The sequence below is a fragment of the Neofelis nebulosa genome, chromosome 1 (assembly GCF_028018385.1).
Source record: "Neofelis nebulosa isolate mNeoNeb1 chromosome 1, mNeoNeb1.pri, whole genome shotgun sequence".
NCBI classification, from domain to species: Eukaryota; Metazoa; Chordata; class Mammalia; order Carnivora; family Felidae; genus Neofelis; species Neofelis nebulosa.
In genome coordinates this window covers 183,920,287-183,945,287 of record NC_080782.1, presented here as the reverse complement: position 1 = coordinate 183,945,287, position 25,001 = coordinate 183,920,287, and the positions used below count along the sequence as shown (strand labels likewise).

Genomic DNA, 25,001 nt, shown 5'->3' with positions numbered 1-25,001 from the left:
AGACTAATGTAGTCAAGTTTTTATTCTATGACTTATTTGCTATATATTTCAAACCAATTTTAATTATACTTATGTATTACTGAATGATCATCAACTATATGACTAGTCAATTAAATTTCCCCACATAATCCTGTGTAATTAATGTCAGGCAGGAATTTCTACTGTTCACACATATGCTTACAATTTTTTAAGAATTTTAAATAAGAAATGAAAACTTTTTAAAAATTTGTGGTGACAAACTATGTGTCAAGTACCTAGGAATAAAGACCTGAAAGCTGAATCTGCAAGTTGTTTTTTTTTTTTTAACAAGTTAGATACTTTTAGAAGAAAATTATTTATTTTAGGTAGGCTCCCTACCCAAAGTGGGGCTTGAACTCACAACCTTGAGATCAAGAGTTGCAGACTCTACTGACTGAGCCATCCAGGCATCCCATAAATTATGTACTTTCTGTCCAACAATTAAATAAGGCTATTCCTTCTCACTTTTGACTTTAATGCTAACATTTTGATAATGCCTTACTTGTGTATAGTCCTAGCCTATTATTTTTATAAATAGGAAAAAAATCAACTAGAAGTTCTTCCCTATTATTCAGTTGGACTGTGGTGTGCATTTTGACCTTCCTCTTCATCTAAGAGTATGAATTAAAAGGTAGGATATTTAAAAGTGTGATCATGGAGAAAATGGCAGCCTGTGGGGTAATTGTTGGCCACACTCATTAATGTTTCAGAGTTATCATGGCTCAAGCTGAAACTTGAGGTGTCTGTTCTCTCATTCTAGGATTCCTTCTCTTTGATTGAATGGAAAGATTTCTTTATATTTATACTTTAAAAATTGTTAAGATAATATACAAGAAAAATTTTAAATCAACTATATACCTCAAAAATACTTCATTGGGTACATAGAAGTTCACATTCAATTAATTTGAAACAGTATGTATTTGAATAGATACTGTATAAAACAAGCAAAACATTGAGATAAATGTAATGTTAAAGGTTGAAAATTAGTCCAATTTGTTTTTTCCTATGTTACAAGCATACCATAACTATCATCTTTCAGCACAATGTGTATTGATTTCCATATAATATTCTATTAAATTATTTCCTGCCTCCTAAAAAGTTGTTAGAAGTTAAAATTTGTGACAGTATTGCCATGGATCTTTTCTCATTTTATTTTCAATTTGTATAGAATATTAATTTTTATTTGTCTACCATATATGTTTTAAATGTTAGTTTTATTTAAAAGTATTTTTTATGTTTATTTATTTTTGAGAGAGAGAGACAGAGCATGAGCAGGGGAGGGGCAGACAAAGAGGGAATCCTAATCAGGATCCAGAGCTCTGAGCTGTCAGCACAGAGCCTGACATGAGGCTCGAACTCATGAACCTCAATATCATGACCTGAGCCGAAGTTAGATGCTTAACTGAGCCACTCAGGTGCCCCATTAAATGTTTGTTTTATTTTTGTTTTAAGTTTTTTAGTAAACCATATTTGACTGGCACTATGCAATATTGTATTTGCTTAGTCAATTCAAGGCAAAGGTCTATCTATATTTATATCTCTTTTGTTCTGTATAAAAATTTTGGAAGATGAAGAATCTTGACATTTTAAAGTAGGAGAATTCCATTAATTAAATTATATTCCACATTAGAAATAGGTAGGGGAAGAAAAGATATCAAGGCAGGGAATAAAAAATTATAAATAAATTAAATTCAAAACGGTATCATGCAAATAAACAGTTGACAAAGTAACTATTTAGATAGAGCTGTATTGAAAGGAATGAAGGAAATTTTGGCCCAAATAAACAGAAATGTTAGGCAAAGCATTAGGTGAAACATAGGTGAAGCATTAATGTTAATGGAGTGTTAATCTATACTGCTACTGAAGTATATGCAGGTAATACATATGTATGTTTATCTGTATATTAATGTACAATATATACCTATAATACATATGTTTAGCAATTAATATAGCATATATTAAAATATATATATACTTAATACCGAGACTCTGATAATGGCCATAACAAGATTGTGATAACATACTGCAGTTCTAAGAGAGCAAAGTGAATGCCCACTCTCTTTTAGGTTCCTTGAAAGTTAAAGAGATCCTGTAAAACCATGGATAATGTACTTGCCCTGAAGGATCCTGCCTGTAAGTGATGAAGAGGATATCACAAATCCAGTTACAGAACCAGTAAGCAGTAAAGATTGCTTGGTATTAGGGATTTCTCTGAACCGTTATTTCACCTGTTAGATTTGTATAACCCATAGGGTTAGAATGCAAACTCATTGTTTTTTCCAAATGCCTGATGGGAAAGCATGACCCAACCCAGTTTGTGAGACCCAGGTTTTAATTATAACACAACATAGATGACCTTAAACTCAGCTGCCACTCTCCATTTCTCAAAATTAAGAGCAACAGACTTATATCTTCAGCGTTTCTTACAAATTGAAGGGACTTTGCTCTGTTTCTCGACCAAAAGTTTATCATGAGTTTAAGAGTGTTATGACATTGGGATGCCCAGTCAGTTAAGTTATCTACCTCTCGATTCCAGCTCAGGTCATGATCTCACAGTGGGTGAGATTGAACCCTGTGTCAGTCTCTGGTCTCTATGCTGACAGCATGAATCTGCTTAGAAATCTCTCTCTCTCTCTCTCTCTCTCTCCCTGTCTCTCCTCCACTCATGCTCCCTCTCTCTCTCAAAATAAGTAAATAAACATTTTTTAAAAGAAAGAATGTTATGACATAATATTTACAAATATTTAACCTGTCATAATGTGGTTGGAACTGAGAGAGCTAGTTTAGAATATCAACTCATGGTACCTCCTAGAATTGGAAGTTGAGTTATTTTTGTGTCAGTATTAAAATAATTGTGAAATTCTTTCCTCATATCTGTGAACACTTACATTTCTACAGATACTTTTTATCACATGAAGACTATAGATTTTGACACTACATGAACTATCTTACAAATAAAGAGTTTACTGTTGTTAAAAATGTGCCATCTTATTTTTAAAAATGTTTACGATAAAATAGAAACTTTTTCATACAAATATATTCAAATTACAGCCAGCATCTCTCAGTACCTAGATATTTATTTTCATAATAGCTACTGAAACCTGTACTTTTTTTTTTAATTTTTTTTCAACTTTTTAATTTATTTTTGGGACAGAGAGAGACAGAGCATGAACGGGGGAGGGGCAGAGAGAGAGGGAGACACAGAATCGGAAACAGGCTCCAGGCTCCGAGCCATCAGCCCAGAGCCTGACACGGGGCTTGAACTCACGGACCGCGAGATCGTGACCTGGCTGAAGTCGGACGCTTAACCGACTGCGCCACCCAGGCGCCCCTGAAACCTGTACTTTTTGAAATATACAAGCCCAAGCTGTCTTCAAATGTCTTCAAATTCACTGGAAAATGTCTTAAGAGTTTCCTCTGAGGATTGGATGCTAATTGTGTACATACTTTTATTTTTTATGAAATATGTCAACTCAGTGTCCATACAAAAATTAATGACAAACAAAATGTAAAAATTAATTTATTGAAAATTTGGAACATTTATGAGGAAGGGTTTATATTAAAGCAAAGTGATGTTTTTCAAAAATGTTATAAAAATGTACTCCATCCTATGTCATATTCCTGACTTCTCACATCCACTCTTTTTTCAAGCTTAACCCCCAAATTGTTGTCTTCTATCATCATAGTGAATTACTATGGATCCTACTGGCTCTATAGTCTCACAACTTTATTTTCTATTTCATGCTCTCTACTCTGAATGCTTTCTAAAGCATTTTCTCAAAATATAATAACAATTCTCATGCTAGATCTCCACATACTAATGGTTTTTACATTAAATATGGGATGGATAGAAGATAAATATCTATTACAATTACTTCTTGTCAAGATCCTACCCATTCTTATGTCTAGAGGCAATTTTTGCCTTCTTTATGAAGCAGACCTTGAAAATCTCAGTTAGAAATGCTGTTTTCTAACTTTTTAACTCCAACAAAACTTTGTATCACCACATGTCCCTATATTTTATTAAGGTCATTTATATTTATTCCCTTCCCATGTCACAAATCCCATGAGGATTAAATCCATAATTTCCACCTCCCTTTTAGCCCTCCATCCCTGTATTTAATTATTCTAAGCACACAAACATGTCCTGAAAAATTATATATAAGTTATATATATATATATATATATATATATATATATATATATATCCGTGTTTAAAATGTAGGGAAAGAGGTGATTTTATATTGAAAATAATATAGGAGTCAGAGGTCATAAAAAGCGATGGCATTTTTGAGTGTAATCTTTGACAAGTTAAAGAATATGGGAAAGGCACTAAACTTCAGAGCCTCAACCCCTTCTAGAAAAGACAGAAAATAAATTTCTTTTTTAACTTTTTTTTTCAAAAAATAAATTTATATTAAGTGTTGACATTTTCTGAACTAAAATTGCCAGAAATTGGCCTAAAACATTTATATTGACAAAGTGCCCGTGAAAATACTTTTAGGGACCCAAGAGTATCTTGAATCCTTTATTCTGCGGAAATAAATTAACCAAAAATAATATGCTTTCAGGGTATTTTGGATGTGAAACATCCAACAATTCTCATGTCAGGAGGAGACTGAAAGAAGAATCAATAGGCATACATTAATTTGTACCAACATTTATCATATTCTCCTTTACATGAGTTTCTCTAATTAGAAACATATAGTTCCAGAAAGCATATTGGTGGACGTTGGTGTTTGATGATTTTCAAAAGACACAAAAGACACAATTTAGTAAATCTAACCCCTAGCATTCAAAGTCAAATAGAAAATCAGGGTAAAAGTAAAAGAGAAATCACAAAAATGTACTTAAGAATGTACACAGGACACAGTGTTTTATTTTGTTGTGCAGATCATGCTGTTAAATTAGGTTTTCTTGAAGCATTCAACTTTTCCCATCCTTATATTTGTAAAATGCATCCCTCTCCAGTTGTGTTTATAAAAACTGGTAGTAATGTGCTTGTACTACACTGATAACAGACACTGTGCTACATTGATCTTTGCACTAAGTACCAATGCAGTTCATTTATATAAATGTGCTTCAAGGACCACTGATTCCCTTTACACACCCCATAAATGTCAAACCTTCCTCTGCAAGGAGAGGTGATGTTTTTATGCAGTGTCACTTCCATTCGCCCCATGGGGTAACTGATGCCTTTACTCCACAGGAGATACCCATTACGATTACTGTTGCCTAAGACAGTTGGTCCACTGCTGCTTCTCCACATTCCACTGCTGTGTCCTGCTGTGTGAAGTTGTGTCGCAGTGAGTGCCCGCAGCATTTCTCCCGCATGTGTGCACCGGTGATTTTCCCTCCTCACCTCACCAGATCGCAGCTGTCATCCCGCTGTCATCTGTCTTCTGTGGATGTCTTCCCCAGTAGTGCTGTGTGACACGGGGCATCGCCTCATTGCTTAGGATTTGGCTGAGATCCAGGAACTTGAATTTGGCAGTCCTTATGAATGAAAGCTTTTGCCAATGCACTTACTCATTGTAAGTATATTGAACTTTTACATGCAGGTCAGAGACAAATTTTATCCATGCCTGCATAAATGACTGCAAAGAAATTTAGTAAATTTACGGAGAATTTCAATGTTAATTTAGACTGAGTAGGAAAATAAAGGAGCCTGTATTTGTCAGTGTTCTCCAGAGAAACAGAACCAATTAGTTCTATAAATAGTACCAATAGGGCATCATATATATGATTCATATTAAGAAATTGCCTTACATGATTATGGAAGCAAGCAAGTACAAATCTGTAGTGTGAGCCAGCAGGTTTGAGATCCAGGAGAGTGGATGGTGCAAGATGAAGTCTGAAGGTAGCTTTCTAGAAAATTCCTTCTTGATCAGCAGGCTTTTTGTTCTATTCAGGCCTTCAACTGATTGGATGAGGCCAACTCACATCATGGAAACAATTTCTACTTGAAGTTCACTGACTTAAATGTTAAACTCAGCCCCAAATTCCCTCCAGGTTGACGCATAACATTAGCCATCACAGAGTCTGTATCACATTATATTAATTTGGCTTTAAAAAATTCTCTCACTTTTGGTGAACCAGTTTACTAATTATGTAAAGTAATTAGCTTTTCCAAGATGGTTATTTATATTGCTTTCAATTTCAAAATCGCTATATATAACTGATCAGAGGCTTTGATTTAAACAGTACCATTTATAAGTGATATAATTAATGCTGAGGTTAGCAAACATAGTATTAAGATGTCCTTTTACACAAAGATTTTTCTGCTTTGATGTTAACTGAAGAACCAATAAGTTAATGAAATACATTAGTATTAATATACATTTAAACAAAATTTTGGGATTTAATCAACATTAGAGATGTGATCAAAGAAAAGGAATAAGCATCTTATCAGGCTTCCATCTAGTTTAGGTTTATATTAAAATGCATGTAAATTTATGAAAGTTGCCCCAAGAAATCAAAAATAAAGATCTGCAAAATGACAGAGCTCAGCTGAACTGAATGCATAAATTATAAATTATGTTGTGGTTTGAAGTAAGGGCTATTGCATTCAATGAAACAGATTTTGATGAGCAAAGGAACACAAAAGGAAAGTTCCAAGAAATAAGAACAGTAAAGAAAAACTGAAAACAGATGGACATAAAAATTGTGTATCTCTACAAATTCAAAAATATTTCTTGGGCACTTACAATGTGAAATATATCTTCAGGGTTGAACAAAAAACACTCATATTTTCAAAAGTGGGAAACATAAACACATGCATCAAATATTATAAAACAGGAATGTAATGAAAATACTTTGGGACATAAAGAAAAAAACATTTAAGAAAGGTATATTTTAGACATATGCTTATATAATTCTAATAGTTTATTATTCAATGACTTTGTTGAGGGGAGTTTTTTGTAGTTTTTTTAAAATTTATTTTTTAGTGTTTTTTTATGTTTTTATTTTATTTTTGAGAGAGAAACAGAGTGTAGGGGAGGGGCAGAGAGAAAGCGACACACAGAACCTGAAGCAGGCTCCAGGCTCTGAGCTGTTGGCACAGAGCCTAATGTGGGGCTCCAACTCACGGACTATGAAATCTTGATCTGAAGCTGAAGTCGACCACTTAACCAACTGAGCCACCCAGGCACCCTGTTTATTTCTTTTAATACACATTTACACTCCGGTTACATAGTCTCCTTAAATAATAAATGTATTTATTCAGATTGCATGTGGTCACATACATATATGCACACAGTTCATGTTAGGATTCAGGTAGTAAGCCTTCCCTTAAGACAGGAAGTTTTATTATACTTCATATGACTTGTGGGGACAAAAAGCTGAGTTAAGGAAAATGCTGCTATTTGTCATATGGATGTTCCGGGGAACCCATGAAGCATCAAGCACTGCTTATTTCTTCTTGCATAAGACAGAAGATACAGAAATATGCATGACATACTGAAAAGTCAGTTGTGCAAGAGTGAAGTGTCTTACATTCCGCCTAATTTTCTCTGATCTTCTAGTGATGACATTAATTTGGTACCAAGGTTACAAATTGCTCTTCTGCACCCAGATACCAAGGTGTGTGAATTTTGTCCCTCCAAACAGTCGAGGCCATCTGAGGAAATTTACAAGTAGAACTGATCCTTCAGTCACTCAACATATTTATAGATATGTCAGTTCTGCTCAAAGTAGAGCATGCCAAGATAGTAACTCTTCACAGATTCTGTAAGACTTGCAAAGAGGCTTATGGGAACCACCTTTTAATTAGCAGACAGAGTTTGCTCCTCTTTGGGACACATTAACCCTAACCAACACACCAAGATTCTGAAATCTGTCAGTGGAGAGATACTGGCAATCATTCATTTTGCTTCTTTCTACTGAAACGTTTCCCAAAAGATAATGATTTCTCAGTTAAAACACAAGGAGGAAATGATTTTGAAATTCCATTTGACAGCATTTTGTAAATTGGAACCCCAAATTCTTCGTATCACTTTTCTGTTTAGATTACTCCATTACACTACTTAAAAATAACATAAATTCTATTGTTTTTGAATGCCTGCATTGCACAAATTTTATAACTTTATATATTTTATTAAAGAAATACGTGGATTTTCTCCATATTTAGCTTAATAGAACTTGAATCAAACTGAAATGTTGTATCTTATTTCAATTAAATATGCATCAAATTTACACAATGCACTCTTGCAGATTCTTCTCTCCTAAAGGATTTTGATGATATTTTGTTAATCTATTGCCGAATATGTAGACTTAACAAATCAGGTCAGTGGATATAAAATTAAAAGACTCTTTTGTTTAACGACCTTGCACTTGTCCATTATGTAATGTAAACCTATAGTTTTGTTTTATGGTGTTTTTATGTATTTTGTTTTATGCAGATTTTATTTTTAAAAAGGGTATTTTGGATCTTTTAGTAGTATTCTATTTTATTTTGATTATATACGTGGGATGTGGCTCCTTTTTGTGTCTTAAGGGTAAAACCATTTTTTTCTAATTTTTTTTCTTTTCTTTTTTTTTTAACGTTTATTCATATTTGAGAGACAGAGAGACAGAGCCTGTGGCTCTGGGGGAGGGGCAGTGAGAGGGAGGGGCAGTGGGAGAGGGGCAGTGAGAGGGAGACACAGAATCTGAAACAGGCTCCAGGCTCTGAGCTGTCAGCACCGAACCCGACGTGAGGCTCGAACTCACAAGCTGTGAGATCATGATCTGAGCCAAAGTCGGATGCTTAACCGACTGAGCCACCTAGGCACCCTAAGGGTAAAATCATTTAATTTTAAGCCAGTCAAGTTATGATGCTACTAGTATGACTTACTTAAAACTATAAAGGATATATTTGATTCCTGTATCTTTCTCCTTTTCTTCCTCTAGAAAGATTTAGTTGAGATAACATTTAATTTTTACTGACTTGTAAAAAATATTGAAATATATAACATTAACATTTCAGTTTAATATTACAGTTATGAAAATATTTCTTAATGTATGAAATTCTGTTGAATAAGTATAATAGACTTGGAGAAATTACAGAATGTTAATCAAAAATAAATATCTGATATTTTTAAATGTTAAACTTTTTAGAATATATGCCCCTTTTAAGCTCATTGTCTGAATATTGATAGTTTAACCACTTACATTTACTCAACTAATTACTATTAATAAGTAATATGCTCATTTTTTCTAATATTTGTATAACAAGGAAGATGTAGAGAAGCAGAAATGACCATTCATTATCACAATTGAGAAAGATAAAAGCCAAAGGGTCTGAGAAAATGCACACAATGCAATCTCTATAGTACCAGTAAATGGGTGAAAATAGTCTTTAACATATTATCTTGGTAGCGAACTGACATCTAGATTCAGGTGCAGAATGGGAGCCCCCTGCTTCTCTACATTAGTGCACTAAATTAGCAATCAACTACTTCATTGTGGAATCCAGTGCTGTTTCCAAACAGAGAATGCCAGCATCCGATGTCAGGGTTGCTAAGTGCCTGATTACACTAAGACAATGAAGGGCTGCCAAAGCTTTCCTTTCGTCTAGCTTTTACACTAAAGCCAAGAGACATTTGGTATGCAGAACAGAACGTAGTCAAATATGGGTAATTGAAAGATTTAAATTAGGTTGTTTCTGTGTGATCCCCTTTTCTTACAATCACATCCTTCTACTTTCCCTGGCCGTGGAAAGGGTGTGTTTGGATCTACATTTCTTTTTTTAAGGAAATGATGTAAAGATCTACTAAAAAAATCAATTGTTTATATTTGTTCTGTCTTCATCCATCCTAATGTGGTTTTAAGATTTGTGCACATTCAGTTTTATTTAACGCAATTGTTATAATCTCTAGGCATCCCTTGTTGTAATTAAGGGCTTAACAATCAGTTTCCCAAAATTATATTGGATGTTCCCAGTAAAAATTTACACAGAGGCATTTTCTCTGCCTTGACTTCACACACACGGTAACACAGTTCTCATCCTGTACCAGGTCTTGGTGTTAGTTTTAGCCACAGGCTCCCTGAAAATAGACAAGTTGATTAATGATAAAATGAAGGTTATTCACTTCCAAAATTATCTGACATGCCTATAATATTTGATCACTGAACAAAACAATCCTCCATTGTCCCCTAACTTACTTAGAGCTTTGTTTCCTCAAATGGTTTCATTAGTGTTCCACCTTAAATTCTACACCTAGCCAATGTAATATCCACACGAATGCTTCAGGATCTCACATTTATACACATTTATATGATCAGTCCAGACTTAAGTCTCTTATACATCCAACTTCATGCTGCCATGTCTATCTGAATTATTGTGGTTATTGTTCCAATCAAAGGGGCTACTACCGAGTTCTCTGTTCTGGTAATGGCATTACAAAGTAGAAATTTGTCAATTAATTATTTTGCTTCTTTCCTCTTCCTGCAATATCTTACATGCTTTCAGACCCCAGGCATGTCTTGCACTCTGTTTCGTCTTACTCCAGTCTTGTCACATTAAAGATATGTGGGATGCTTTCTTGTTCCCTTAAACAATTCTCCATCAACTATAGGAGAAAGATAAACCTCCTGTAAGAAGACATTGAAACCCTTCATGATTTAGGTCCTACTCATATTACAAAACTCATCTTTTATCCTATCTTCCCCTACCCTATATACTTTATGAACCAGCACACTAGATTTTATATAGTTTCCCGATAAACCAGGTTCTTTTGTGCAACATTAGTCATTTATATTTTGTGTCAGAAAATACTCATTAGCCCCTATACTGCCCAGCTTCACTGGGCTTTTGCTTAGTCTCTGTTTTCCAGAAGATGCTCCCCCACATCATTCCAGCTGGCTAATATATATCATTATTTAATTCTTTCTAAATGTTGTGATGGTTAATTTTATGTGTCAACTTGAATAGTTCAAAGGGTGGCAAGTTACACATTATTTCTGGATGTATGCTTTAGGGTGTTTCTGAATGAGATTAGCATTTGAATAAGTGGAATTAGTAAAGTACAAGTCTTCTCCAATGTGAGTGGGTATTAGGCAATCCACTGAGTGCCTGAATAGAGCAAAAGGTGGAGGAAGGAGGAATTTGCTTCCTCTTGCTTCCTGCCTACCTACTTGATGCTACACGGGTCTTCTCCAGCCCTTACACTTTGATTTACACTCTTGGCATCCCTGGGACTCAGGCCTTCAAACCTGGACTGTAATGACCCCAAGGGCTTTCCTGGGTCTCCAGCCTGAAGACAGGAGATCATGGAAATTCTCAGTGGCCTCATTATGTGAGTCAATTCCTCATAAAAATATTGATCTGTTTCTCTGAAAAACTTTGACTAATAGAAATGTTATATCACTTAGAAATTTAGCCTAAATCACCGCACAAGTTTCAAGTGTCTCACATTTTGACTTTCTTACAGATCTGCAACTGTCTCTAACTCTGTAAATTGACTAACTCACTTGTGTCTCTTTCTTGGTTGTAGGAGGAACCAGATGCAACAATTTATCCTTCACCTTAAAAGGAATATTTTGACATGCCCCACACATAAATAAAAATAATGATTAATTTTTTATTAAGATTCAGTTAATTTTTTGAAAACCTTTTCAAATATATACATAGAAAATAATTCAAACTATATCTCACAGGCTTGGAAAGTTTAGAATCTGCATTGAAAGGAAACCAAAGCTGATGAATTAAAACTTTTGTGCTATACACTGAGAAAAAACACTACGAGTTTAAATGAAGCAAATCTGAGATGTTAGTCATTATCAGACAGAAGTTATGGCTTAAACAAGAAGAAAAGTGTGTCTGTATCAGTGGGGCACATTATCTTGCTTGAGGACTCCCAGAAGCTATCTTTCAAAGGTAACTTGAAAAAGACAGAAACCAGAGTTAAGTGTTGTGACATAAGAGTGTTGGGAATTACAAAGTGGAGGTGACATTCGGGTCTAGAATTCCAGTTAGAGCATTAACCCCGCTTTGTGTGTGTAGGATACTGTTTGAATTCAGGTGCCCCAGGGATATCCAGCAGTTACCTTTGTGTTGGTAGAAAATATTTTGTCATTTTTTTAACATTTTTTTATTTGTACCTTATCTTGGGACCTATATGAAATATACATGTAAGACAATGTCTACTCCTTGTCTGAAACTAAGTAATAAGTAATAAGTAATAAGTAGCTAAAACTACTTATGCTAACATTTCCCATGATAGCAGTGACTACAGTTTGGAGTCATGGCAAATTGGGTTTCAGTCCTGGCTGTGTCACTTACTAATTGTGTGATTATTAGAACGATTTTAACTTTTCTAGTCCTCAATTACCTCGTTTGAAAAGCACAGGCAATAATAATACCTACCTCAGCAATTATGAGGATGAAATGAGATGATAGACACCTGGAAGTAATTACATGCCCAATACATCTGTTTATTATCGATGTCAGGTGTCTAACATCTGTAATGTTGCCTCCAATATCTCCTTCCAAAAGTTAAAAGTCTCACTATGTTTTTATTGTTGTTGTAATTTTTTAATGATTTAAGTCTATTGTTCTGGAATATATATAAATAAAGAAGGAGATATAGTTCCAGCAGAATGTCTTATATTGTGGATGTGCACATTTTAGCATATACAAACATTATTCATTCTTATTTTTATATCTAAATATTGCTTTAAAAAGAGATGAAATAATATAAAATCCTGCATAATAAGAAAACAAAAATAGTTTGATATAGTATCAATATAAAAATAGTGTGCTATTAATTTAGGGCAGTGACAGGAACAAGCTCACAAGGACAATGACAGGAGTGAAATGATATATTTTTTGAAAAGTATATGGTATGGAAAAGTGAAATGGCATATTGTTTGAAAAGTCTGAAGAAATTATCCAATATATAGAAGTGAGAACATTTATCATGTAGAATTTTAAGCCATAACACCACTTTTATATATGTTATCCAATATTTACCTTCAAATGTTTATCTTAAAATATTGTCTCTTTCTAGTTAGGTTAATCTTTTTCCCTTCTTTCCTAATGAACGTAGATGACAACATCAGCCTAACTGGAGATAGAATTCGGTTATGACTCTATAAAACTGTTTATTCTTCTGCCCTTTCTTAAAATGTTTAACCACATTTTATTTCAAATATTATTATACAAAGTAGGTTAACACTTAATCTCTTTTTTTTTTAAAGAATCCAATATTAGTTTTAAAATCCAATACTATGAAGAATATGTGGAATACATTTTGTGAACTTCAGTCATTCAATGAGCATTAGTTGGACACACAATATTCCAGATCCCTGGAAATACACCTTTGAAAAACACAAATGTTTCTGTCTCCATGGACCTTATGTATTTGTACACTTTGAGATATTAAGTGAACAGATCCAGGCAATATCTTTTCCCCAGACTCCGCTCCTTTCGAACACTCTAAATTTTAAAATGAACAGATAATAATCCTTAATTAAAATAATTGGAATAAATAAACAAGAATATTTACAAAGGAAATGTGAGTCACACTGAATAAATTATGACTGAGACATACATCTTTGGTTAGTACTAGACGTCAACTACATGCAGCACAGTAAGATACGGCAGAAAGTAGGTTGTAACATAATTTACAAATGACTAAAACTTTCCTAAAATTTACAAATGACTTACAAATTTCCTAAAATTTGGAAATTTAAGGTAGTTGACATGTTAATTATGAAGCTTCTGCTTACATAAGAGACAGAGATTGAGAATGAGACAGAGAGAATGGGAGAGATATTTAAAGTAAGGAATTGGCTTCTCCAAGATGTGCAGTTGGCAAGCTGCAGACCTAGAAGAATGAACAGTGTAGTTCTAATCTGAGTCCAAAAGCCTGAGAACAGATGGTGTAAATTCCAGTCTTAGTCCAAGGCCTGAGAACCATGAGAGCTGATGATGTGAGTCCAGTCTGAGTCCAAGTGTGAAGGTAGATGCAGACTGATGTTCCAGGTTGAAGATAGCCAGGAAGAGAAAGAGAACTCTTTCTTACTCAGCCTTTTATTCAGTTCAGGTCTTTAGTGGATTGGATGTGGCCCAACACCATTGGGAAAGACAATCTTCTTTACTCAGTCTACCAATTCTCATCTAGAGTCACCATCACAGATATACCCAGAAATAATATTAAGCTAAATGTCTGGCACACTGTGGCCCAGTCAAACAGATACATAAAATCATTGATCACAGTATCATAGAAGAGAGAAGCAACAAAATGATTGAGTGCATTCATGTGAGTCACATTGTCTGTATTCATATATGGATCTCAAACTATGTAGTTATATGACTTTATTAACACTTGGAGGTTAAAAGAGGAAGGGGTTTACAACGATATTTACTTATACTTGGTGTTTAAGACAAACATATATGTTTATTTAAATAAAATAATAAAATGGAGGGGCGCCTGGGTGGCTCAGTCGGTTAAGCGGCCGATTTCGGCTCAGGTCATGATCTCTCAGTCAGTGAATTCAAGCCCCGCGTCGGGCTCTGTGCTGACAGCTCAGAGCCCGGAGCCTGTTTCAGATTCTGTGTCTCCCTCTCTCTGACCCTCCCCCGTTCATTCTCTGTCTCTCTCTGTCTCAAAAATAAATAAACGTTAAAATTTTTTAAAAAAATAATAAAATGGATACATTTTAAATTTAGAAATAGTTTTTTTCATTATTTCATAATTAAAACTCTATAACTAATTTACACTTCTAGTCATGAGACTGTAATAACAATCAGACTAGACATTTCAAACTAGACAAATAACTGAAGGAAAAAGCACAAAATAAATGTTTTTAGATGTTGGACAGCATACAGTTCAGGACCATGATCTATGAGTAAGGATGCTAAATAAGATAAGCTTCACGATTATGCCAACTTTCTGCCTTGAGGCATTTTCTAAACCACAGTATGTATGTGAGGACAGTTGCAACATATAGAACATGCTGCCTTGTTAGGATGAGATCAGAGTGAGAAATTACACAGATACCTAAACATTTTAGAATGAAATGCTGGTGATAAGGCAGCTAGGCAGGGAAAAAGATCTGTATATAAGAGCCTCCCCTTCAGTTTTGGGCTAGATCTCATGCATGCCTATTCTTTGCATGAGTCCAGAAAAAGAACAACTATTGGGAACAAAACAACTACTGGCATAAGAACAAGTATCCAAGGACTGTGAGATGAGTATCTCTGGAACTCCTAGAAGACAATTGTGTTGAAAACAATCATAATGGAAGGGCACACTGAGCATTCAGTGATCAGCAGGGGACCCCGAATTCAGTAGAGACCACAGAGACCCCTTCCCATAGTGTTGGGACTAAACTAGACTAGAAGCAAACTCTACATACAAGTGAATACTACATACCTAACACAATCTAAAATGGTCTTCAAAAAGGTCAAGATAATTGCCAATTGATTTCCTGCCATGATAAAACTTCCACTCCAGTCCAGTGGTATACTATCCATAATGATTGGTGTACATCCAAAATTATATGCAAAGAAGCAAGGCTGTGTGATTCATAAAGATGAAATTTTTTCTTGATCAATAGCGCTATCCAGAAATCGCTGAAAAGATTGAAATAGCAAGCAAGGACATTAAAGCAGTGGTTATAAAATAATAAAACCTATTAAAGAAAAGATGAACAGGATGTGAAACAAGGAATTTAGTGGTAAATGGAACCTTTAAAAAGTAATCAAATGGAAAAATTTAAATCAAAATATGAAATCTGAAGGGGAAAAAGTCACTAGGCAGGGTTACTAGCATATTAGACAGTGTAAAAGGAAAGAGAGAACATGATGCCAGAGAAATAGAGATTATACCAAAGGAAGTACAGTGTGTAAAAATTGTGGAACTGAATGAACAGAGCCTCATTGATTTGTGGGAAAAAATACAATTTTATATGAAATTTTAGGTACATGCATGGAATTTTAGGTGCGGAATGTAGGTGGGCAGAACAAAGATTTTAAAAATTACTGAAAATGTTCCAGTTGTTTGAGAAGCATAAACTTGCATAGTCAAGAAAATCAACAAGTCTCAAGTAAGATAAACATAAAATGACTCATGGGAAAATCATAATCAAAAGGCTGACAATTGGTAATAAGGATCACATCTTAAAAGCAGAGAAATGAAAATATGGATCATGGACAAGTTAAAAGCGACAAGAAAAGACTTATGTGAAACTGTGTAAGCCAGTAGACACAGAGATAAAATCTTAAGTGACTGATGGAAAACAAAACAAAGCAGAACAAACAAAACAGAACAAACCTTGTCAACCTAGAAGTCTGTTCAAGTAAGAAAATCCTTAAATTGAAAGCAAACTATGTAAATTTTCAAACAAATAAAAACTGAGAGTATATATTGTTAGCAGACTAGGGCAATAAAGTTGTTATAGAAAGTTCTTTAGGATTTCACACAAAATTTGGACCTGTATAAGGAAATGGAAAACATCAGAAATTGTAAATATACGAAAAATATATAAATATTATGTCCAGTTTCTTCATTCTTTCATTATCTTCTCTGAAGATAATCCAATATGTAAATCAAACATTATGACAGAATATTGCAGTTTAAAATATATATAAAAGTAAAATGTGTGTTTTAAAGTATAAAATATGATACAAAAATAACAATAATAAGTAAAGAGATTGGGAGAAACTTTCGGAGGTGATGGATATGTTTGGGCATAGATTATGGTGACAGTTTCATAGGTACATACTTCTCTCCAAGCGTCCAAGCTCATCAAGTTGTGTGCATTAAATATATGCATCTTTTTGTATGTCAATCATAACTCAATATAATGTTTTTAAATAAATGTATGATAACACTATCACAAAAGATGGGAGATAGAAAAATAAAACTTTAAGATTCTTAAAACAAAACATGAATGATCTAGGGATATGTGTAGCAATATGAATTAACTTCAAAAAAGAATATGTTGAGTAAAAGAAAACAGACACAAAAGAGTGCACCCGATGACTTATTTATATGACCTTCCAGAAAAGGCAAATCCAGGCAGTAGTGAAAACGATCAGAACAATGTTGAGAAAGAGAGTAGGGTCAGAGGGGATGATGATTTACTGGAAACGTGCACAAAGGGGGTGTGTGAGTGACAGACATATTCTATGTCTTGATAGGTGCATAGGCTACATGGATGTAAGCATTTGTAAACCCATATGCAGATTGCCATACTAAAGATCTGTGTGTGACACTGCATACAAATAATACTTCAATAAAAATAAATCATTTTAATAAGAAATAACTATGTTTAAAATTTTTAAGTTTATTTATTTGTTTTGAGAGAGAGAGGGAAGGAGGAGGAGGGAGGCAGAGAGAGGATCCCAAGCAGGCTCCACACGCTCATCGCAGAGCCCTGACTTGGGACTCGAACTCACAAACTGTGAGATCATGACCTGAGCCGAAATCAAGTGTTAGATGCTTAACTTAGGTGCCCCAGAAATAACTATTTAAAACCTATGACTTAGATATTCTCATTCTTGCTTTATCTCCTGCCCCCAACCGCAACCCTGCCAATACCTGAAATATTAGATGATTTAGAAAGCATATTGAAATACATAGAAACTTTGAAAATTATCTAGTTTATTTCAAGAGTAATTAAATGATATTCTTTATCCCATATACAAAGATTCCTGGAAATGATAAAGGTGTAATCTCAATACCCATTACATTCATACAGTTTTGCTCTCCTTAAATAAGCATTAGCTCCAAAGAATCATTAACGTGGGAATAAAACTTGACACTGAGTTTAGGACATTATTGTAATTTCCTGTACAAACACAGGGGCTTATAGTATTGTTAATACAAGTTTGCATTTACTCTGCTGGCCAGGGTACTGGCAATTTCCCTTAATTATAAAAAGTCCTTATGCTTAGAGCATAATGCACATAAGGACAAGGCAAAATGTTAGCAATTAATTCTTAAGTAGGAAGCCATGTGGGTACAATGCAGTATGAGTTATTCCACAGTATTTCAAATCCCACAAAGGGGCACTATCATCAAGAGGTTCAAAATAACTGGCTTCAAACATATAGTTAAAATTAATACAAAATGTACTGCCTTTGGAACCCAGTGTGAGCTGCATGAACCATTTTAGACAAATACTTAGCCTAATCTCACACCAACTGTAAATCATGGACTTTTCTCTTTTCAACTCTAAAAACTGTGGCTTGATTTTCTAGTGAGCAATTCTAGCATTCTTAAAATTAAAATTTTAAAGAAATGGCATGTTAGTCTAAAAAAGATTAAAAAAAGTGTTCAGCTTGTCAATAATCTGTCTCCCATACTAATTTCTTAATGGAGGGTGGCCTGCACCTCCTGCACCATAAAAAAATGTTTCATTTTTTAATGAAACATAAGGTTGTTCAATTTTTCCTCTCTTCATACAATAGGTGGTCCTTCTTTATCATTGGAGCAATTTTTTTTTCAGATTAAATGTGCCAAGAGTAGAACTTAGTCTTTGCACACATTACAAATATCATTTTTCCATTAATAAAAAATATCATACATATAAAGCTAAAATAATATTTCTGTGAAAGTATATGAGCATAAACATAACATAATATGTGGTGATATTATATGCAACAAAGATTTTAAAAAGCAGAAGCAAAGATGGAGAGAATAGTATACAGAAAGGAGATAGATTTTAAATGCATATCTGTTTACTTAAAAACAAATAAAAAGATAATTAAGATCAGAATGTAATCATTGTTTTCTGTATATTTTTCTAAAGTTGTTGATCTTTGGATTAGTTTCCTAGGTCTTCTGTACAAAGTACTGCAAACTGGGTGGCTTATTACAACAGAAATTTATGCTACCACAGTTGTGGAGGCTAGAATCCAAAATCAAGGTAGAAGCAAAGGTCATACTCTCCTATTTAATGATATTATTTTTCCTGCTTCTCTCCTAGATTCTGGTGGCTACCAACAATATTTGGAATTCCTAGGTTTGTATTTTTGTTATTCCAATTTCTATTTCCATCTTTACATGGCCATCTTCTGTATGTGTTTGTGTGTGTGTGTGCATGCTTCTAAATTTCTCTCTTTTTAAAAGGTACCAGTCATACTGGATTTAGGGCATACTCTGATCCAGTATGACCTCATCTTAACTGCATAGACCCTAATTCCAAAAATCATCTTGTTCACAGGATCTAGGGGACATGAATTTTCAGGGGAAAATATTGAATCCAATACAATCATAAACAAAATATTTTTAATGTCAACTCTAGAGAGATAATCTCATTCAACGGAGTATTTGGAATTATGATACTGTGACTTTTACTCATCTATTTCATTGTTCATTTGCAAATATTTATAGAACACTTACACAGTGATAGTTGCTGTGGTTACTCCTGGTGGTAAAAAAATGTAGATAAACAAATAAGAAAAATACACAACTTACTACTATGTTAAGTCTTAAGTTTATCATTATTGGCTCTGAAAAATAGATGTGTTACCAAATTGTTAAACATGAAATATTCAATGTCATTTCTACAATGGAAGTGTCCCATGTAGGGTTCTCTTTTATTCCATATGGGCCATTTAATGCTTCACTGTCAATTTCTTGGGTTTACCCAAGAAATGATTTACTCATTGTTCCTTAAAAAAGGAATGATCACAACAGTAGCAATCCCACCTTAGAGATAATAATGACCTGATAACATTATGACGGTATTTAGCAGAAAAATAAGATTAGTCAAATTTTTCCCTAAAACCTAACACCCCACATAGATACCATGTGCAAACTATATATATATATATTTAAAATATAAATGGGGCGCCTGGGTGGCTCAGTCGGTTAAGCGGCCGACTTCGGCTCAGGTCATGATCTCGCAGTTCATGAGTTCGAGCCCCGCATCGGGCTCTGTGCTGACAGCTCAGAGCCTGGAGCCTGTTTCAGATTCTGTGTCTCCCTCTCTCTGACCCTCCCCCATTCATGCTCTGTCTCCCTCTGTCTCAAAAATAAATAAACGTTAAAAAAATTTTAAAAATAAAATAAAATATAAGCAATATGAAACTCTATTACCTGCTAAGTTCTCAAACTCAGATTTTGGTAATAAAATATCTAGAGCTAATTAGGCTAATTTTCAACCAATTTCTGGCTCATCATACAATGATTTTCTAAATATGCTGTGGAAGTCACTGTATTCCAGTTATCTGCAATGACTATTAATCACAGACATTCTTTAGCCTGTGGCCTAAGACTACTAACTTATTGATTCAGAATCTTTGTTGATAAGTATAACAATTTGCATTTAAGTTAGTTCTCTAACAGATTCTTCCATTAAAGCTTAAGAACCATTGTTATAGCTCATAAACAGCATTACTTAAAAGGAAAATAAGCTCTTCCAACATGGAATGTTATAGCATGGAAAAACTGAAATGGGGTAAAGGGGTTAGGAGAGAGCAATTGGAAGGGTGTTTGAACAAATGGTAGGAAAGAAATAGTTATAGGGTGGGTGAGAAGAATTGGCAAGGAAGGCGATCTTAAATCTTTGTTGGTGAGATAAAATGCCCAAAAGTCATAGTCAAATATTGATGAAATGTTATCTTACCTATGGGCAAAACCTAGAGACACACACATTTTTTTATTTCGGCATGAGATTTTTTACTAGCATTCAGACTAATTTAGTTTCTTGAAACCTGACCAGTTTTCCTCCTTAGAAGTGAAGTGACCTCACCTATCTATGAAGAATATAAAAGGACAAATTATGAGCTTACTCTAGTGGCTATAACCTTATTCCTCCATTTATGGAAATTTACTTGAAACACTAAAATATTCCTCCAGAAATCTAGGGTCAAGTGAAATCAAGGTAAAAATGTCATAGTTAGCTAATGTTACCCAGCCCTCCTGCAAACGTGTTTTACCAAGTTACATTTCAGTTATTATATATTGAACAGCAAAAAAGTCCCTCCATTTCTCAGACGATGGGGCAAAACGAGAGGAGAAGCAAAAATTCCAGCTAGGGTTACAAGTGGCAAAGTGGCTCAGCTGAGGGAATTTCAGCGGAATGGACACGCTCAATGGTTCTGTATAGCCTGTAGGAATAATTTGTCAAGACCTTCTGATCTGGCCTCTGCTTATTTCTCTTAACTATGTCTCCCAGTTCTCTTGATAAGCACCTTATCATCTTAGTATACTGAAGTTAGCCCTGTCCATCTCCTGAGCACATGCTGCATCCGTTGCCTAGAAGGTTCTTTCTATTTGCCTGTCTCAGAGCTACACATTTTTTTCAGAAAAAAAATATCTTTATCATAAAGAAAATACAAAGCAAGACAGAGAAGGAGGGGGGTGGTGGGGTGGGGGGAAGATCTGGAAAAGAGATGTCACTAAACATGCTGCCCAAATATGGTTTCCTGCTATGGAGGAGAGTGTTTTGTCCCTTATCCCATCTGCATTTCCTGATTCAAAGAACACTGCTCCTACCAGGGCTGGGCCTAGGGAGCCCCACTTTACAACATACTGTCTTCCAGGGAGTTTGGAAAAGGTTGTATAGTTCTCAGGCTTTCAACATATAGAAGGCAGCACGGAGAAGGCAAGGATGTTACAGCATCTTATTTCAGCTTCAACCCCAGCCCCATCCCTCAGTATTTGTTGATGCCAAAGGGACAGACCCTATGAAGTTGGGACAATGTAAGTAGCAGTAGGCAGAGCAATGAGGCATATTGACGAGGAAGTGAGCAGCATCAACTTGGTTTAGAAGCTGGCCAGGAGGCAGAGTACAATTGAAGAGATGCTGAAGAATTGCGGGAAAAGGTAATTTGGAATCCATAGTCCATCTCTTCCCAGTGTGTCAGTAGCAGAGCCATTCCTTCGTCAAGGGTCTCCAAGGGTGTCCCTTTCACCATATACAAGAAGACCTACATAGCCAAGTAGTGGATGATGTTGGTCAGGGTCAGGATCAGGATCAGGACAACAGAAATGCTGAATAGAGCCATGTGCAGTAGTCCCACCACGATGATGTGGGCCAGCCAGATGCTTTGGTGATTCGCCAGTCTAGTGTTGGGGTTTTCTTTGCTATGTGCCAGCCCCCATATTTGCCTGCCAGTTTCAGAAGCCCAACTCGCTTGAGGTTCAGCCCTCACTTCTACACTTGTGTCTCCTGGAAGCCTGAGCTACACATTTTTTAAATGTTTATTTATTTTTGAAAGAGAGAGACTATGAGTGTGGGAGGTGCAGAGAGAGAGACAGGGAATCCCAAGCAGGCTCCACACTATCAGCACAGAGCCCAGTGCAGGGCTTGAACTCAAACTGTGAGATCATGATCTGAACTGAAATCAGGAGTCAGACCTTCAACCAACTGAGCCACCTAAGTGCCCCCTGAGCTACACAGTTTTAGTGGCGTCACTCTGTTATCAACTCTTTAAAATTCTTAAACATTGCAGTTGAGGGGCGCCTGGGTGGTGCAGTCGGTTAAGCGTCCGACTTCAGCCAGGTCACGATCTCGCGGTCCGTGAGTTCGAGCCCCGCGTCAGGCTCTGGGCTGATGGCTCGGAGCCTGGAGCCTGTTTCCGATTCTGTGTCTCCCTCTCTCTCTGCCCCTCCCCCGTTCATGCTCTGTCTCTCTCTGTCCCAAAAATAAATAAAAAACGTTGAAAAAAAAAAATTAAAAAAAAAAAAAAAACAAAAAAAAAACATTGCAGTTGAAAACTATGCATAACCTTTTACACACTCACATATTACCTTTTCTATACCTCTGTTAAAACATTTATTTAATTATGTGAGTTACTAACACATCTCTCTTCTCTGGTAGCCTGATTGTTTCCAATGGTAGCTTTGCTTTCTTTATTTTGACACTTGGGTCTATATCTTTGTAGCTCCTGACATTTTTGAACTTTATCGGAATCCTGTGATTCTGGAAGAGAGCTACAGTTAGAGAAAGCCCCTCACCTTTCTGTGTTCTGGAAACAGCTTACTGGGAACAACCATTCTTCACCATAAGATTTAGATAAAACTTAATGATGCCCTTCCCTTTTTCTTCTCTATGCCAGCCCTCCAAGTTCCCACCTCTCGCTCATAAAAATTAGCTGAATCTCTTGTGCTCACTGATCAATCAGAACAAAATGCCCCTCAACAAAACTTTGCTTAAGTTGCTCTCTTCCCAAAGCTTGTGAAATTTGACCCACCTTCAGCAGCACACAACTCCTCCTTGATAGCCTTTCCTGGAATAGGCTACCTAAGAGAAAAGACTCGCTTCCTCTCTACCCTATCTTGCCATTCAGTACTTTTGCTTCTCCCTGGCTGTTCACTCCTCCCTATAAAATAAAAGCCCCTTTACTCTTGGTCAGAATATTCTCTCTACTGCAATCATCCCTCTGAATTAAGTCTTTCCTTACATAGATGTGGATTCCTTTCTTATTTGATAATGTTTAATAAATATTTTCATAGATTGATGAATTAAAGGTAAATGCATCTTTTACCACTGCCTCTTCAAATTTTCCACACTTCTTTTCTAACAAACATACTGTCATGAACCTCAAAACTAATCAATATATCCTTATGTTTAATTGACCTCCTTACCCATACCTTTAGTTTACTATGGCTGCAAGTATATGCTATCTCTGTTCCATTTCTGTTGTACTGGTTTTGACTATGATCATCTCCTCGTTTAGACAAACCACAATAGCTTCCAACTCACTCTCCCTTTTTGAATCTCTTCCTCTTTACATTAATTTTTGCCCCCTTAGTCATCTTTGCAAAATAAAAATAGTTCCTTCTGTGTCATTCCTTATGGAACAAACTTAAATGGCACTCTGTAACCTATAGGAAAAAGTTCAAACTTATTGTCTTATTATAGAGAGAGATTAATTGTTAGACTGGCAGATCCCATTCTGCTCTTACTGCTGTTTGTGCTTGAACAATAATTTTATGGACTTCCTATCCATCATAACCCCAGATCACTCTTGTATGCTTTCATGTGTTATATAATTTGTGTTATTTACCTGATGCAAGTTATTTACTTAGAAAGTTCATGCCTAGAAAACCCCTATTCTTCTGCAAATTGAGTTCAAATTTCACTTCCTTAAATGCATGTCATTCTAATTCCAATCAAGATTAGGTACCCAATTGTCTTTTCATATTTGACTTAATGTAGTACTTTCAACATATATTGAAGTGGCCTATTTATGTAACTTTTTAGAATCAGACCTTACCTAGTCAATGTTTAATATGATTCTAGAAACACAATTATCACTCCATAAATGTTTTGTATGTTAATTATATATACACGTTTCTATCATTTAATACGTTTTCTGGTTATAAAATAAATATATATACTCTAGAGCTACTAGAAAATAGCATGGCAGGGCGCCTGAGTGGCTCAGTTGGCTAAGCATCCAACGTAGTCTCAGGTCATGATCTTGCAGTTCATGGGTTTAATCCCTGCGTCGGGTTCTTTGCTGACAGTTCAGAACCTGGAGCCTACTTTGGATTCTGTGTCTCCCTCTCTCCATCTGCCCCTTCTCCTGCTCACACATACACACACTGTCTCTTTCTCTCAAAACTAAATAAACATTTAAAAAGTAATAAATAAAATACATACATAAATAAAAAGAAAATAGCATGGCAACGATTAGAAGAAAAATCAGTTTTCCCATAAATATGCATTTTTTAAATTTTTCTAATTTTGAGTAACCATTTTATTCATAACATTCTGTCTCAATCTCCATAAATAAAATGTAGTTTCATATGGTTTTATTCATAACATTCTGTCTCAATCTCCATAAATAAAATGTAGTTCATATGGTAAATATGGTATAAAATACTGCATATTTCTTTATTACATAATTTTAAAGATACAATTTTAATTGTTAAATCTTATTAAATTAGTTACTAATCTGATACCACAACACATTGATTTAAATATTTCACATCTGGTAGACATTTGCATTGTTTCTGAATTTTTACTAATATACATACAACATTATGACATCTGCATAAATAAGTAGTCAGTTACAAGTAAAAGAAGAATAGTCT

At 35.0% G+C, this 25,001-nt stretch overlaps 1 pseudogene; it reads right to left on the bottom strand.

Annotated features, from left to right (window-relative positions):
• Positions 1-21,610: 21,610 nt before the first annotated feature.
• LOC131489881 (ORM1-like protein 2) lies at positions 21,611-22,955 on the bottom strand (annotated as a pseudogene).
• Positions 22,956-25,001: the final 2,046 nt, after the last annotated feature.